Source organism: Falco naumanni, chromosome 3 (genome assembly GCF_017639655.2).
Source record: "Falco naumanni isolate bFalNau1 chromosome 3, bFalNau1.pat, whole genome shotgun sequence".
NCBI lineage: Eukaryota > Metazoa > Chordata > Aves > Falconiformes > Falconidae > Falco > Falco naumanni.
This window is the reverse complement of record NC_054056.1, coordinates 48196903-48211961: the sequence shown is the minus strand read 5'-3', so window position 1 is coordinate 48211961 and position 15059 is coordinate 48196903.

Here is a 15059-nt window from a genome sequence, read left to right as displayed (position 1 = left end):
TTCAGTGTCTAGTTAACTCTGTCTTCTACTACAGAAAGACACCATGTTGCTACAGGTTCACAGAATGGAGCTTTAGATCCTCTAGACTTATCAGACTCCTGGAGAGCCCACATTTCTTCAAGTTATCTGAGTGCTGAGTACATTCTTTGATATCTATGCTTTCCTAATACTCAAATGACAGGAAGGCATCTACTTTTGAATTGAAAGTTCTCAGGAATGCCTCAGCACCTTTCCTCCTGGCCTGCTTCAATACTTAGTAATAATTCTCGCACACAGAGAGAATTAGCCATGGAATTTGCTGATTCCAGCTGCTGGCAACTGATTCTTATTGCACCAGCTAAGGTCTTAAAAATATTTCCTTTCTTCTTCATGAGGATAGAATAATCTAATCAAGCCACCTCTTGAATAATTTTTGACTGAGATTTCCAAGCCTCTTTCTGACAGATCTTCTATTTCTCTCTGTGTCCTTTTTGTTTCTTTGACAATCTGTCACAGAATTGCAGCATGGTTGAGGTTGGAAGGTATCTGTGGAGGTCATCTGGGCCAACCCCCCTGCTCAAGCAGGTCCACCTACAGCCAGGTACCTAGGACCATGTCTAGCCAGCCTTTAAATATCTCCAAGGATGGATACTGCACAACCTGTCTGGGCAACCTGTGCTAAGTGCTTGATCACCCTTACAGTAAAAAAAGTTTCTCTGTAAGTTCAGATATAACCTCCTGTGTTTCACTTTGTGCCCGTTGCCTCTTGTTTTGTCACTGGGGCAAATATAAAGTCCCATTACAGACAGAAACAGTAGATCTATTTGTAATGTCTCCATATACAATATATAATAGGAAAAAAAAAAGTCATCTCTATTTTTCCTCCTGGTATCTACAACCTGAAGTCACCCTAGTTGGCCCTGTCTATGAATCTGGTACTGCGGACTCATCTTCAGTTGGTTATTATGTCTTAGGTCCTTGAAAGACTTTTTTCTTTCCTAATCTCTGAAAACTCCTGGAGGAAACAAACATAATAGACTCTTCCTCTTCTTCTGTTTTGTGCTTCTTGGTAAATCAGTATGTCAGAATACTATTGGTAACATGACATTTTGCTCATTTTTTTTCTCTTGAGATTAAAACTTTTCATCCATATTCCTGACTTGTTGGTAGCTTGATCTCATATTATTCATACTATGCTTAGGAAAACCTAAGATTGGGCATAGGAAATATGCTAATGGTTCCTTTAAAGATCACACACAACTCCTTCAGTAATAGCCATCAAGCCTTCAGGAATGTCTTCTGTTGCAGTGGACTGGTCATATGCCAGACATGATATTCTTGGAATTGCACCAAGCATAATATTCTTTGAATTGCTTCTACTCTGTCAACACAGTCTAAGTTATTGAGCTGGGACATGTACTAAGACTGAATGGGCTTGGGTTTTCTGCCTCCAGTGAGCACCAGAACCTGGGCAATTCTTATGAGTGGCAGGTCCAGTTCTGAGAAAAAGGTCAAACTTGTACTAACTTTACAACAAACATATATATATCAAGATGCAGTGCTCTAGCCTGGTGAAATAACTTGAATTTTGATGTCTTAAAGGTGCTCCCAAATGGTACAGTTGTCTTTCAGATGAGTTAGTTCCCAGAGGATTAGAATGCTCAGAACATCAGAATATGTTTTTTCCTTTCCGTATATCAATACATGGCCAATATGAAACCTAGCCCCAGTGAGGGAAACCACTAGACAGTCAGAAATGCCAGGTTAGTCTGTACTACAAATGCACAATGTAGTTACGTTAAGATTGTTCTAATAAGTTTGGCTTTTGTAAATTTTGTTTATTTGCTTGATACTGTAATAATAAAATATTTATTTATACACTGGACATGAGCATGCAAGAAAAAAAAGAAAGAAAAGAAAGAAACAAACCCATCAAACCCTATGCACTAAATCCACAGGATTTAAAGTAAGGAAAATAATTCAAAGTAAGAGCATCAGCTAATGCTTTCACTTCAGGTTTAGATCACACTCTTGTATTTTGACATAACAGAAGTTTGAGATTGATGTTACATGCCACGTGCTATAATAAGTGTAATGGAGAGAGATAAGGATGGCAGTCTTAGCTACATATTTCCATTATTTTGTGGGTAAGAAGTAGGCAGATGTCTAAATGCCTGATTTTGGTTGTGACTAGAGACCAAAATACTGACAAGCATATGTGTATATACACACACACGATTTCTCATGTTTATGTTAGCAGTTACTAAGACTTGTTCAATAATGTGTGCCATGCTAGAATCTGCAAATCAATGTTGACTATATCCAAATATTTTGACCTAAAATCTTTGAAAATAGTTGTCCAGCTTTGAGAAGAATTATGAGTTATGATCTCATTACACTAATAGAGTTTTTAAATTTTCGTTTCAATGGTGTTTTCACAGTTAGAGAATTTCTGATTATATTTTTCCTTTGGCTTCTGTGTTGATTTAGAAAAAAGAACGTTTTCTAATTCATGGAGTCTCCTATAATCTGTTAGTCATTAGTCCAACAAAGTTCTCTGGATTGCCAATTTTTTTGGGACCTGATGACTGACTCCTACAGTGTTCTGCGTCAAAACATGTTACTAAGCTCCATTGTGAAGATTAGTGGTATGGCTGTGTTTTTTCAGAAGTAGCAAATGTTGTATGTGTATCTGAAATAGGAGGATCTAACTCTTTGTTTTTGATATGGTCCCTGGCCTTTAGGCACTGCTAGAATTCAAATCTGTAATAGCTCTGAACATATTATTATTATGCTTTGTATATGAGCTGTACAGCACAAATCTACATGAGCATTTAAGCACTGAACTTCTGTTAATACTGATGAAAAGAAGGCTCCTAAAAAGAATTTGTGGTGCTGCCCTTACAGAACCACAGTAAGAATCCACAGGCAAAGAACAGTTGCCTTGGAGACATACTTAAATCCTTATATCATAAATCAATCCAATTGCAAATAATCTGTCTTCACATGTCAGCTATTAATTCATAGTTTTTTGGCTGTTTTTTTTTTTTTTTTTTAATAATCAAAGAAGAGAGGCAGTCTGGAGAAATGTCTTTCATAATAAAAAAGTTAAAATATATTTTATTTATTTGCAAGGTGCTCATTTTAATAGGTGGTGGTTCAAAAAGTCTGAGGATATTTTCAGAAATGATATCAAAAAAGAGCTGCTATGATTTTAATTTATATTTCACACAAGCCTTGAGAGACATTCACTACATTAGTGGAGAGTAAATAGCTAACACTAGAGTTTTGGTGTACCACTGAATCAGACTACCTCTTCTAATCAGCCTGTGCTGGGTGATGCTGTTATAGTAAACCAACTGCAAATACAGTGAATGCTGTAGTGCCACATTCAGAACCTGGTGACAGGGTCATGAAGCCAAGAAACTGCTGGGGAAGGGGAATGGTAAGAGAAGAGGGAAGACTGACACACTTCCCAGAAGGCCGCGTAGCAGTGTCATCCCTTCTGATTCACACAGACTTTATAGATCCTCAGAACTGGACAGGAGTTTTCCACCTCTGACATGTCTTTCATCTCAAAGAACAGTCCTTGAAAGTCTTGAGAATGTTAATTCATAAGCTTCTTGCTGTTTTGATGATAGGCTTGTTTTTTCATCAAGGTCGAACACTTCTATTCAACTAGAAGCCTAAAAGCACTCAGTGAACACGTAGGAGACAAAATTCCTGAGCAAAGGCACTGCATCATAAACACCATCCTCAGCATACTTTCATTCTTGCTGCCTGCTCTGGTATCAACCATTAGTCTTCACAGAAGGTGCTAGTTGACTTTGTTCTTGGTGTGGCTGGGAAGAGGTAAGACTAAACTGATGTACCAGAGGGATTTAGAGAAGGCATAACTCATCTTTTTTAATTATTATTTTAAGAGAATAAAAGTATCAGAATAAAAAGTTTGAAAAAAAAGTGGTACTTGAAGTTAGGATCTCAGAAAGCAGTACTTGTAAAACATTTTGCAGTCAATAATTAAACTGTTACGATCTCAAAATACCAGTTTTTAGAACTTGCCTTGTAATTGTTCTTAAGCAAGTTTGCTTGATCCTGGAAAAATGGGGAAATTAAAGTTAAAAGATTGTCTAGATCAATATATCTTTGAAATAAATTTTTTTGATACTCTGTGCACCTATGTGGGACAAGGCGTGTCTTCTGGATAAAAGAAAGTGAACTATTCCATTCATGCCATTTCATGCCCTTCTTGTTCTTCAGGGATGATTTACTTTGCATGCTCATGCATCTAATGTATGTGAAACAGTATAGCTATAATAGTGTCCCGTTACCTGTGCAGCCCAGGTGCGCAGGCTTCACAACAAAGTATGGGCAGAATGACCCAGTGCGACAGTCCAGACATCTTCTACAGCAAAGTGCAGTAGACTTTGCGTAACAGATCATATAACAAAGTGGGGGTCTGCATCAGCAATTGTAAAGCGCAATGTACCCTAACTGTTAGCACATTGCTGGCTGGACAGCACGGCATAACACAGGAATGCTATATTCGCCGCGTAAGACAAGAGTGCCTGCACTGAGAACATGGCAAGCTACTGCGTCTACTGTAGAGCTTGAATAGTAAAACCTGGACAGCTCTAGTTGTGCAGAGTAGCACGAAAATATCAGCATCACAGCAACTGCATGGCATGGTTTGACGTACTGATGATTTGACCACCTAGTACTGCTGGTTTTTTCTTGACATAATGCAGCAATGGCTGCATAACGCAGCATAACATAGCAGTGACTGCCCTTCATGGCAATGCAGGCATTGCACTGCACTAATTCTTTTTGGTTTGCTTGGTTTTTTGTATACTGATCATTACTTTTCTTTCATGCTTTTTCTCATTTACAGCTTGCTTCGCTGATTCCGCTTAGCCAGTACACATCCTTTATAGATAGAAAAACAAAAGGGAAATGTTCTTGTTTAGAAAGAGAAGCCTGTAGTTAGCACACTGAAGAGTGATTCCACATTCATTTCACAGCCTTATCACTTGCTCTGTAAATAGCAATGCCACATCCCATTCACAAAAGAGGAGAAATGTTTTCCTTTTTATCACCACCCCCACCCCCACCCCCACCCAGCTCCAAGCTGTTATTTGATGACCTGTGGCACTGTATTCAGAGGTTTTACTTTTACTTGCAGGTTGTGGATATACTTTTCTTGTGGATTCAACAGTTGTTCTTGGTTTTTTCATTCTAAGACTGAAGAGCAGTTTGGTGGCATTTATCAGCAATTTCACTGAAAGCCTTGGTCTCTGTCCCTGAATTAGCACACTGACACACTTTAACACAAAGAAAAGTTGAATAGTTGAATTTTGGAGTATAAACTAGATTATCACCAGATGCATAATAGGAAAACACTATGCATTTTAGTAATATCATAAATCAAGCAAATTACTTCTGTATTAATCTTGCTATCTACCAATACTACAAGCAAAATTTAATCCCCACGCACAGGTGAATATTATCTTATTATATGTGCAGAGTGAGCTTTCTGGGGGGAAAAAACAACAAAGCCTGAAACTGAAACCTGAAACGGTGTGGCCAGCAGGAGTAGGGAAGCGATTGTCCCCTTGTACTGGGCACTGGTGAGGCTGCACATCAAATCCTGTGTTCAGTTTTGGGCCCCTCACTGCAAGAAAGACATTGAGGTGCTGGAGCGTGTCCAGAGAAGGGCAATGAACCTGTTGAAAGGTCTAGAGAACAAGCCTTAGGAGGAGTGGTTGAGAGAACTGGGGTTGTTTAGCCTGAGGAGGAGGAGACTCGGGGGGGGGGGGGCTTATTGCTTCCAACAACTACCTGAAAAGAGGTTGTATGCAGGTGGGAGTAGGTCTCTTCTACCAGAAAACGAGCAACAGGACAGAAAAAAAAATAAAAAATGGCTTCAGGTTGTGCCAGGGGAGGTTTAGATTGGATATTAGGGAAAATTTCCTCACTGAAAAGGTGGTCAAGCATTGGAACAGGCTGCCCAGGGAGGTGGTGGAATCAGCATCACTAAAAGTGTTTAAAAGAAAGGCATAGATGTGGTGCTTAGGGGCATGGTTTAGTGGTGGACTTGGCAGTCTTGGGTTTACAGTTGGATTTGATAATCTCAAAGATCTTTACCAACTCAGATGATTCTATGATTCTATGAATTACTATGGATTTGCAATCTGAGATTTCTATGAGCAACATGTGATTTAGAGATGCACAACTACACATTTGCAATTTTCCTTTTATATCCAGTGCCACTGGACAAGTATTAGGCAATGGACAGGATACAGTCTTACTCCTCAATACTTGCATAGTGCTTAGTGTCGCCTTGAGCATCCTAACTATATAACTATATAACCAAAGCTTGTATTGACAATTATGTTACACATTTCACGGGTAAAAGGACCAAGTATTACTTGCGAAGTTTTTTCTTCTGTTAATCATAGTAGATGTAGCAATTCAACATAGCACAACACACTGCTTATTTTTATTCTTGTAACCTTTACAACCAGCACTATGACTTGTCCCCACTTTATAGACAGAGAACTTAGTGCAATAAAGCAACTAAGGTACTTGCGCCTGGAAGTCTGAAGCAGAGCTGGGAAACAGACAGAGTCAGTCCCAAATTAGTGCTTTAATGTCAAGAATTTTAATGCCACTTTGGTTGGGATGCAATAGGAACAAGAGGACATTGAGATACTTTCATAGTGAAAACCTTTTCTTCCAAACGGGATCTACTGACATGGGCTCATGTTTTCTTCCAGGACTTGATATAGTTCCTGGTGCCCACAAAGGAGTAAAAAAAGGAAAGTTGCATTCTCTCTCTTCTCATAGAGATAAATTGTATGAGATGAGGTAGGTAATACAATTTCTGCTTTACAGAGGCTTAAAAATACCCATGAAGTTTTTGGTAGAGTATCCATAAAATGGAAAAGGTTTGCATTACAGAAAGTGAGGATTGGTGATACCTCTCAAAGTAGGACATTCTAATTATGTTACAAACTCTTATTTTCCACCTTAATAAAAAACTATATTTTTCTAGCATTATCAGTGTAGTGTTTTCATTTGTATTGTTATCTTTTCAAAATTTGTGGGAAAAAATAAATCTGTTCAGCATCTACTCAGGTACAGAACATAGTCCAGAGGACATGTACTTTTCGTCTTTTCAGGATCTGTAGTCAACTGTTCAAAATTTTTTTCTACCCAATAAGTAAAAAATAAACCTCTGCATGAGATATACTGAAAACAGAAAATATAATTTTAGTACAAGCAAATGAACAACTGTGGTTCTGAGCAAAATCTGTTTTGGTCAGAATGATTCCACTGCTCTGTGCTTGCCAATGTCAATGCCACGCACTTGGGTTCCCTGGAACGAGGCCATCGATTTCAGCAGTGGAGAATGAAAAGCTCAAGCAAAAAGTGTAAATAAGCATACTGTGCTTTTGAAGAGGTGATCCAAAAAGGCTGGGAAATAGAAAAAAACTCTTATTATGTACTTGTTTTAGATAAAGCAATATATGTTGCAATACCTTAGAGAGTTAACCCATGTGTAAAACCAGGAAGGGAAACTACTTGCAGATAAAACCTGCTTTTCTAAGCCCTGTGAAGTTCTGCCCCTATATTTTTGTGTATTCCTGTGTATATCCACACAAATAACCAGCAGGAATGACTTCTGAGCAAAGTGGAACCACCCTTGTGCAGCTACAGCATCAAGTCTTCTGACTTTGATCCTGGAGGCTGACATAAAGGAGCGGGGGCCTATGCATGGGCAAAGCAATAATACCTGGAAAGAAGCACTCCAGAGACATAAGGATTCACTTTTATGGATTATATCCATTAATTTCAATAGAGCTTGGGTGTTATCCCAAGTCTGTCATGGAGTTGATGTGATTCATAAAAATATAGACTGGTAATGAAACTGCATATTAATTTGGATGACAGCATCATGTAAGGGAATCAAAGGAAAATAATGTGAAATAAAATGAAGTATTTTACTTACGCAGTTTAAGCCAGATGTTTACACTGGCTTATCCATTATCATGTTCATTATTGTATTTATTTTGCATTGATTATTCATAAAGTTGACTATGAATGTCTTCCTGTTTAGACTTTATGAATGGTTAATCCCCTACAATCCTCTCTCATACATATTTTTTTCTTGTTTTGAGCATAACGATAATACCCTTTATGAACTAAAAAACAGGTAGAGGACTTGATCTTTAGAATGCATCAAGAAAATAAAGTATCTTTGAATGAAACTGTACAAATAAATGTAACCCATTTTAATTACTTTGGAAAGCATCCTTTGTATTTCTAGTAAAAATACAAGTTTATTGTTTCAACCCAAAATAATAATTTCATCATTTTTTGTATGTGAGAGTCATAATGTAAACTCCATTTTCATATTTATGACTTTTTTGTATCTAAAGTTCAATCACAGAAATGATAATTAGAGAATTTTAGAATTAAAAGAAACCATGATAAAGCTAAGATTGAAATGACAGTGATAAAGGGCTCAGGTATCAAAAGTAAACATTTATACATCTGTTTCCCACAAACTCACTAAAGGCCCTTTTTAATGTTGGAATGGTGGTCTATCTTTCAATCATCTATCCACCTATAAAGACAGAATCAAAATCATACTAACTGTAAGTCTGGTGATGGAAAAAAATGTGCTGTAAAAGACCCCCAAAACCAAAGGGGAAAGAAGGTAAGTTAGAGAACAAGCAAATTATTTCAGATTACTCACAAAATATCTTTTCACAGCACCACTGACAAGGAGCTATTTAACTTATCTCATTAAATAACATATAATTTAGAACACTTTAAGGGAACTCAGTTGTTTCTCATCTAGAACAATAGAGTTACAGTCAGTTTATGACCTTTTCAGCTTTCACGTCCTCTGTTTATCTTGCTTGTATTCTGTTAAACAAGGAAAGTGTTGTGACCCATAATTGCAGGCAGATTCACAGCAGGTTTTGAGGAGCTTTTTTTGCCACGGTGTCCGAGCTGTCTCCATCTGCTGCTGTCTTGTGTGTTTCCCACAGGGGGACCTGGCTAATTTTTCAGTCAATTAGCAGAAGGGTTGCTTTTGTTCTCCAAGTGCACCCCCATGGGCTCCTCTTACACCCTGGACATACTATTCAGATGTTGGGAGTTTTCAAAAAGCATATCATGTTATTTTTTTTCTACTGACCTTTGTGACATTGTTGGATGAATGCTGTCTCCTGTAATCATAGACACTTACATTAAACTGTGTAGACTAACTTTGGAATGTTTTTAATACAAATATTAATAATACATGTAGCAATACCTATTCTTAAATGATTTCTGAAATCGTGTATTGCAGCCTCGTCTTACTTTTTCATTCAGGAGGAACCAGCTGACGTACTAATACTTAATCACAATCATTATTTACTATATATTTTACTCTCTTAAGAGGAAAAAAGTTTCTTAACAACTGCTTTTGCTACTTACCTGCTAGCAAGGAACATTTACATGCTGAATGAGGACCTCAGGTTATGAACACAACTCCAGTTTCAGTGTACTTACACATTAAATGAAACAAAGAGCTTATAATAATAGATTTAATTGTGCACATATATGCTTACACCTATGTACAGCTAGTGGAGGAGTAACGCAAATGTTATATAGTGGTTGAATAACAACCTGATAGTCAGGCTTCTTGTGTATTCTTTGTGTTGCTTTCTATGAATTTTAATCAGGGTTTGGCTAATATGCTCTCCTTGCAAGACGGAAAATACTGTTATTTCAGTATAACAAAACATTACTAGATTTCTGCAAAAAAATCAGTGTTTTCTTCTGGAGGAATATAGTTGATCTAACAGAAAGCAATATGCTTTAAGGTCCCAGTTTATGCACATTTCATTTGGAATGCTATCTCGCCTAGGTGTCCCTGAGCTTAATCGGCTTTGAGAAATTTTGAACATCAGTTTTCATATGATATTCTCCACATGCTGTAGTGACCATTATATACTGTGGGAGCATATAGAATTCTTTTTTGTTTTGCTGTCATATCTTTTATCTGTGATTTCTATCTTGGATGCAAATACGGATCAGTGAGGGTATCTTTCCTTCTCCTTAACTCCACAATCACGTCAGTACTTTTTACAGTAGGATATCAAGCAAGTTCGTTTTCCTATAACCTTTCATCTGCCCAGCCTCTCGGCTATATCTTTCTATAGTTAATAAATATACTTTTTCTCAGTGTTAAGCAATAAAATATTCACTGGGTCTGAGCTGGGGTTAACAGATTTCTGAAAATTTTATTGCGTGACAGCCTGTCCTGAATAATCCCCTCAGCTGTCTCATGTTCTGGGGCAGAAATGATCTTATGTGTCACTCTAATAGTCTAGAATTACACTTGTATCACTGTCACCAGCATATGGGGCTGTGTATACCCCTAGGCCCAGCTCCCTCTCTTTCACGGCATTTAAAATGATAACATTTGGCAAAGCCAGTTTTGACAGAAAGTGAACTCTCCTTTCCGCGCTGGTGACAAAGCCGGCCACCGGAGGCCTGACACTGAGCAGCCAGTCATCGCACTCTTTGCTGGGTAATGATCACGGGCTTCCCTCCTCTTAATAACCGCCTCGCTGCAAGGGGAGGACTGAGTGCAAGACTTCACTTAATTATACAGTCTTCGTCTTAAGTGCTTTATTCATGTGAGGGCTTCAGCTGCTCAGGCATTATCTTAGCTTTTCTTTTTTTCTGTGCTGCCAAAACGTACCAATTGCCTGGCAGGGAGAGAGAAGGACTTTGGGAAAATAACAGGCAGGAAAACAGAATGGCTCACCTAGGCTCAAAAGCAAAACAATTTTAGGAACTGCACTTCATGTCATCATAATAAATCTCTGAATGTATTACACTGCTAATGACAGCTGCTAAAGGTGGTGTACTGCTTGTGTACAAAAGACTGAGAAGACAAAAAAAAAGAATTCAAAATGAAAGGTAAGAAAAAAAAATTGTTACTCTCTAAAAGTGAGAACAGACCCTGAAAGACCATTTTTTAATAGAAGAAAAATAAAATGTAGCAACACAGAAACTTGGTGCTTAGAGGAAGCCCTTATTTAGGTCTGCTAAAATAACCAGTAGACATTTCTGAAATGCAGAAAGTTGTGACAGTAGGTGCTCCTGGCAACATAAGGAGGACATAGGACATTATTTACTGTTGCCACTAGACAAACCATATTCATATTTTCCTCCCACACCCCCAATTTTAGTTTAGAAATTGAATTTGAAGAATATTTTCTTCTTACAGTTTACTTGCACCGTTCTAACCAGTATATTTGCAAAGGAAGCCTTGACACATTTTCCCATTTCCTATTGCCTTCTCCATAATGCATCTTGTCTGAAGCTGTGATAATTCCCAGTGGGTGTCTTTACTGATGTGTGTTTTAGTCTGCTTAGGTAGTACGCATTTCAGGTTGACTATTAAAAAAGAGAATAAACTATTTTATTTTTTTTGCCCTCCCCCCTACTATTTTAAGTACTTTTGTACATAGCTGACTTTGTCCATACCAAGGAAATGGCCCCTATTATGCTTACATCCAGGCACTGATTTTAGAAATATCTGGGGAAGCTCCTCATTTTTCTTGAATTCCTGTTTTCAGAAAAGAAGAGCTGATTTGAGCTCTTTCATTACCAGCACATAGCGAAATGAGCTCCATAATATCAAGAAATGAGAGATGCCCTGGACTACAGCAGTTTCACAGAAATCTGGAGAACTGAATCATCTCCAAGTGGGGAAGGACAAAAAAAATGTCACAGAAAATTAACTTGTGAGAGTGTCAGATAATAATCTGAACTGTTTGAAATTTGATTTCAAGCAAATTCAAGATCTTTTGTGTTTCAGTCAATTCTCTTTCTACAATGGCAATCTCTTAGGGCTTACCACTGCACAACCTGAAACCCAATGATATGGCTGCATGAAGCGTAATGCTCAATGACCTCTTTTGTAGGACTATAGAGATCTCATTAACATTAATACCATTTGTGGAGAACCTTAGGACAATGTGAAGCAGAGCTTTAAAAAACATGCATTCACCCACAGATGTGCATTGAAATTTTAAAGACATGTACTGGAGTGTTAGGAATATGCACACTGAATTTTAAGCAAATCCCTGAAGTTTCTGGTGCCGCTGCTTAAGCACTTCATTCTCTGTTATGTGCAGTGACTTTCATGAACAGTTTAAAGCAGTGATATGAACTATTTGCCTGAAACAACTCTACACTCGTTCTTATACTAAGGATCTCCTGACAGCTCTGTCATGATTCCATCTGCTGAGACACAAGCTGTCCCTCTCCACTTACCCATTAGCTCTCCTTATTGTGATTAATAATCCTCAGGTAACTGGTGGTCATGGAGCTAGCATGTCCACAACTCTGAATGTAGATTTTTGCTACTGTTTTAGCTGCCCTGTCAAGCTCAGTACAATGTATACAATACTCAGTACAATATATCCAGAAAGCTGGATGATGACTTTAGGTCATGGCCCTTTGTTATCAATGTAAACATTTCTTTACTTTCCAGTAGAGAAAGCAGTAACTTTGAGTTAAAATGATATATCCTTGACTTGTCATTTCTGTTAACTTCTGCCTGTACACGATTGTGTGTGTGCATCTAAACATACGCATATACTTATTTGTGTGAATGTTTATATGTATAGATGCGCACACCCATAATCACATCCACAAATGTATAAGTATTTGTCAAATTATATGCTGGGTTTATTGCATTTACATTGTTTACATGTGGCTTAATGTGTCTGTGGTTGGCAGCATTTTAAAACCATTCAGTAGTTGATGTCAGTGACTTGCTGGTGACACTGTTATTCAGCGGTGGGAAGAGAGGAAAACAACAGTGAGGGAGAGAAACTTGGTCAGGATACAAGTTGCTGATAATGGAGTCTGTGTTTAAAGACAGTAAGCCCCAACTAACGAGTATATACCTAAGAGCCAACCCATATGTGCTCAGATAAGTGGGATTTTATACTATTGTATGGAGACAGTGAATGTAACAGGTTCAGTATAAGTGACTAGCTGGGATCATTTGTCTTCACAAGGAAGGTCTCAGTTCTAAGGCAAGGCTGTATCATTCCAAGGTGGCTGCCTATAGGCACAGAGAAGTTCATTACTTGCCCAGTTAGGTGGGTGATGAAAGAGCAGTGCAAAGTTGAGATGTACAGGCTTGGTTCTACTTATGTGGCCAGGCTGAGAGGAGGTAAATAGTCACTTGCTGTGAGTTTTGGTCTCAGTGATATTTTCCATAAAAATAGGAACTCTGGGGTTTTGTCTTTAGCATTCAAAACATGGCCTTTTCAGATGGATTACTGAAGTTACGGTAGTCAAAAAGTTCTATTAAGTGCAGATAAAATATAGGAAAGTAACAGGGAAAAAATAAAACTGTGAATCTTGTACACAGACTGCATTTTCACACATTCTGATGGTCATCTTAAAATCTGGGTGTTATTTCAGAATTCAGTTACATGCAAAAGAAACTTCTATGAACTATTTCTAAGCTTTATGGAAAATGTGTCTTATCAGCTATTGCATCATCCAAAATTCTTTGAAAGAAATCAAGCAAAGCTCCTAAATGCCACTTACCTGCTACTCATGATTCCCTGCGAACAGACATCTTACTGCAGAATTTGTTACCACAGGCTTTAGAAATGGTCATAGTCATGTGATTATGACAATTTAGTGATCATAATGTTAGTTGCCACATTGCTTTTTATAGATTTCTGCATCCAGTTTAGAATAAGCACAGCTAACATATGAACCATATAGTATACCATGCTCTGTCTCACTATCTTATACTAAGTGGCTAACACCTGACATTTTCAGTGTACAAAATCCACCACCTTGCTGAAAAGAGTCTTATTTATGTTTGTTCTGATCAACTTTTTTCTAATGGGATGACCTCCTAGTCTTCAATTGTATAGGAGAAATCTTGAATAATCACATTACATGGATGAGTTCTATAGGATTTCTCCGAAGGCTTTATCAATACAGTTGTATCTGTCAGATTGTTTTACTCAATCACATTAAGACTGAGGCAAGCCAAAAAAGTTATTTTGCCTGGCAGAGTTAGGTTTCACAGAACATATAGTAGGCAGTTATAATAATACTTATATGAAAATAGACCTTTTTCTTCCCCTGGATAATTTTCTGTATAAGGTAGAAAATATGTATTTAGAAAATTTGGATTCTCTTCTTGGCACTGCTAGTGACATTCTGAAGAACCTCAACTAGGTGGTTTAGTGTCTGTGCTGTTTTCAGAAGAAAAACAGTTTTTTCTTTTTCTTCATCTGTTTAGGCTGTAAATATTTACTCATTGCTTACTACGTGAATGCATAGTACCTGGCAACTCTTCAATGTAGTAAAGAGTGGGAGAAGAGTGTGAGGTAATTACAATGAATCTTACTTTTTAAAATTTAGTTTCTTTTGGTATTTAACATGGAAACAAAAAATTGGCTGAGAGGAAGTTGGCTGCTTTGGCTGAGTGTGTACTCAGAAGTCGTATGTTTCAATGCAATATGGTGGAAATGATTATTTAAAGAGAAAACAATGCACTTGAATCATAATAAAGTGGAGTTTCAGAAAAGAACAATTTTTTTTTTTATTAATGAGTGCTCAAAAAAGACAGAGAAATAATCTTTAAAAACAAGAAATGAGATTGTACACTCTCTACATGCTAATTTTTGACTGGGATAAAGATAACATTGGTACATAGTTCTCATATTGTGAATACTGAATTTTGGGATCATATCACATACTAAGAATGTGCTTTGGCCTTGTGCACTCTGAGGTAAACTTTACTGAGTGCAAGCTTGTTTTAAATTCTTGTAAATATCATTGTGCTAGCCTTTTTGATCCTCTGTATGGTGGGATCACTTAAGCAAACTTAACAGTTAACTGGTGTAATATGATTTGTATTCACATTTGTGTATGAGTTAAACCCTTGTCCTTTCATGGATGAACATCAGAAAGTTGTTTCCAGCTATCAAATATACTCAAATATACATTAACTTGTAACAAGAAATTAT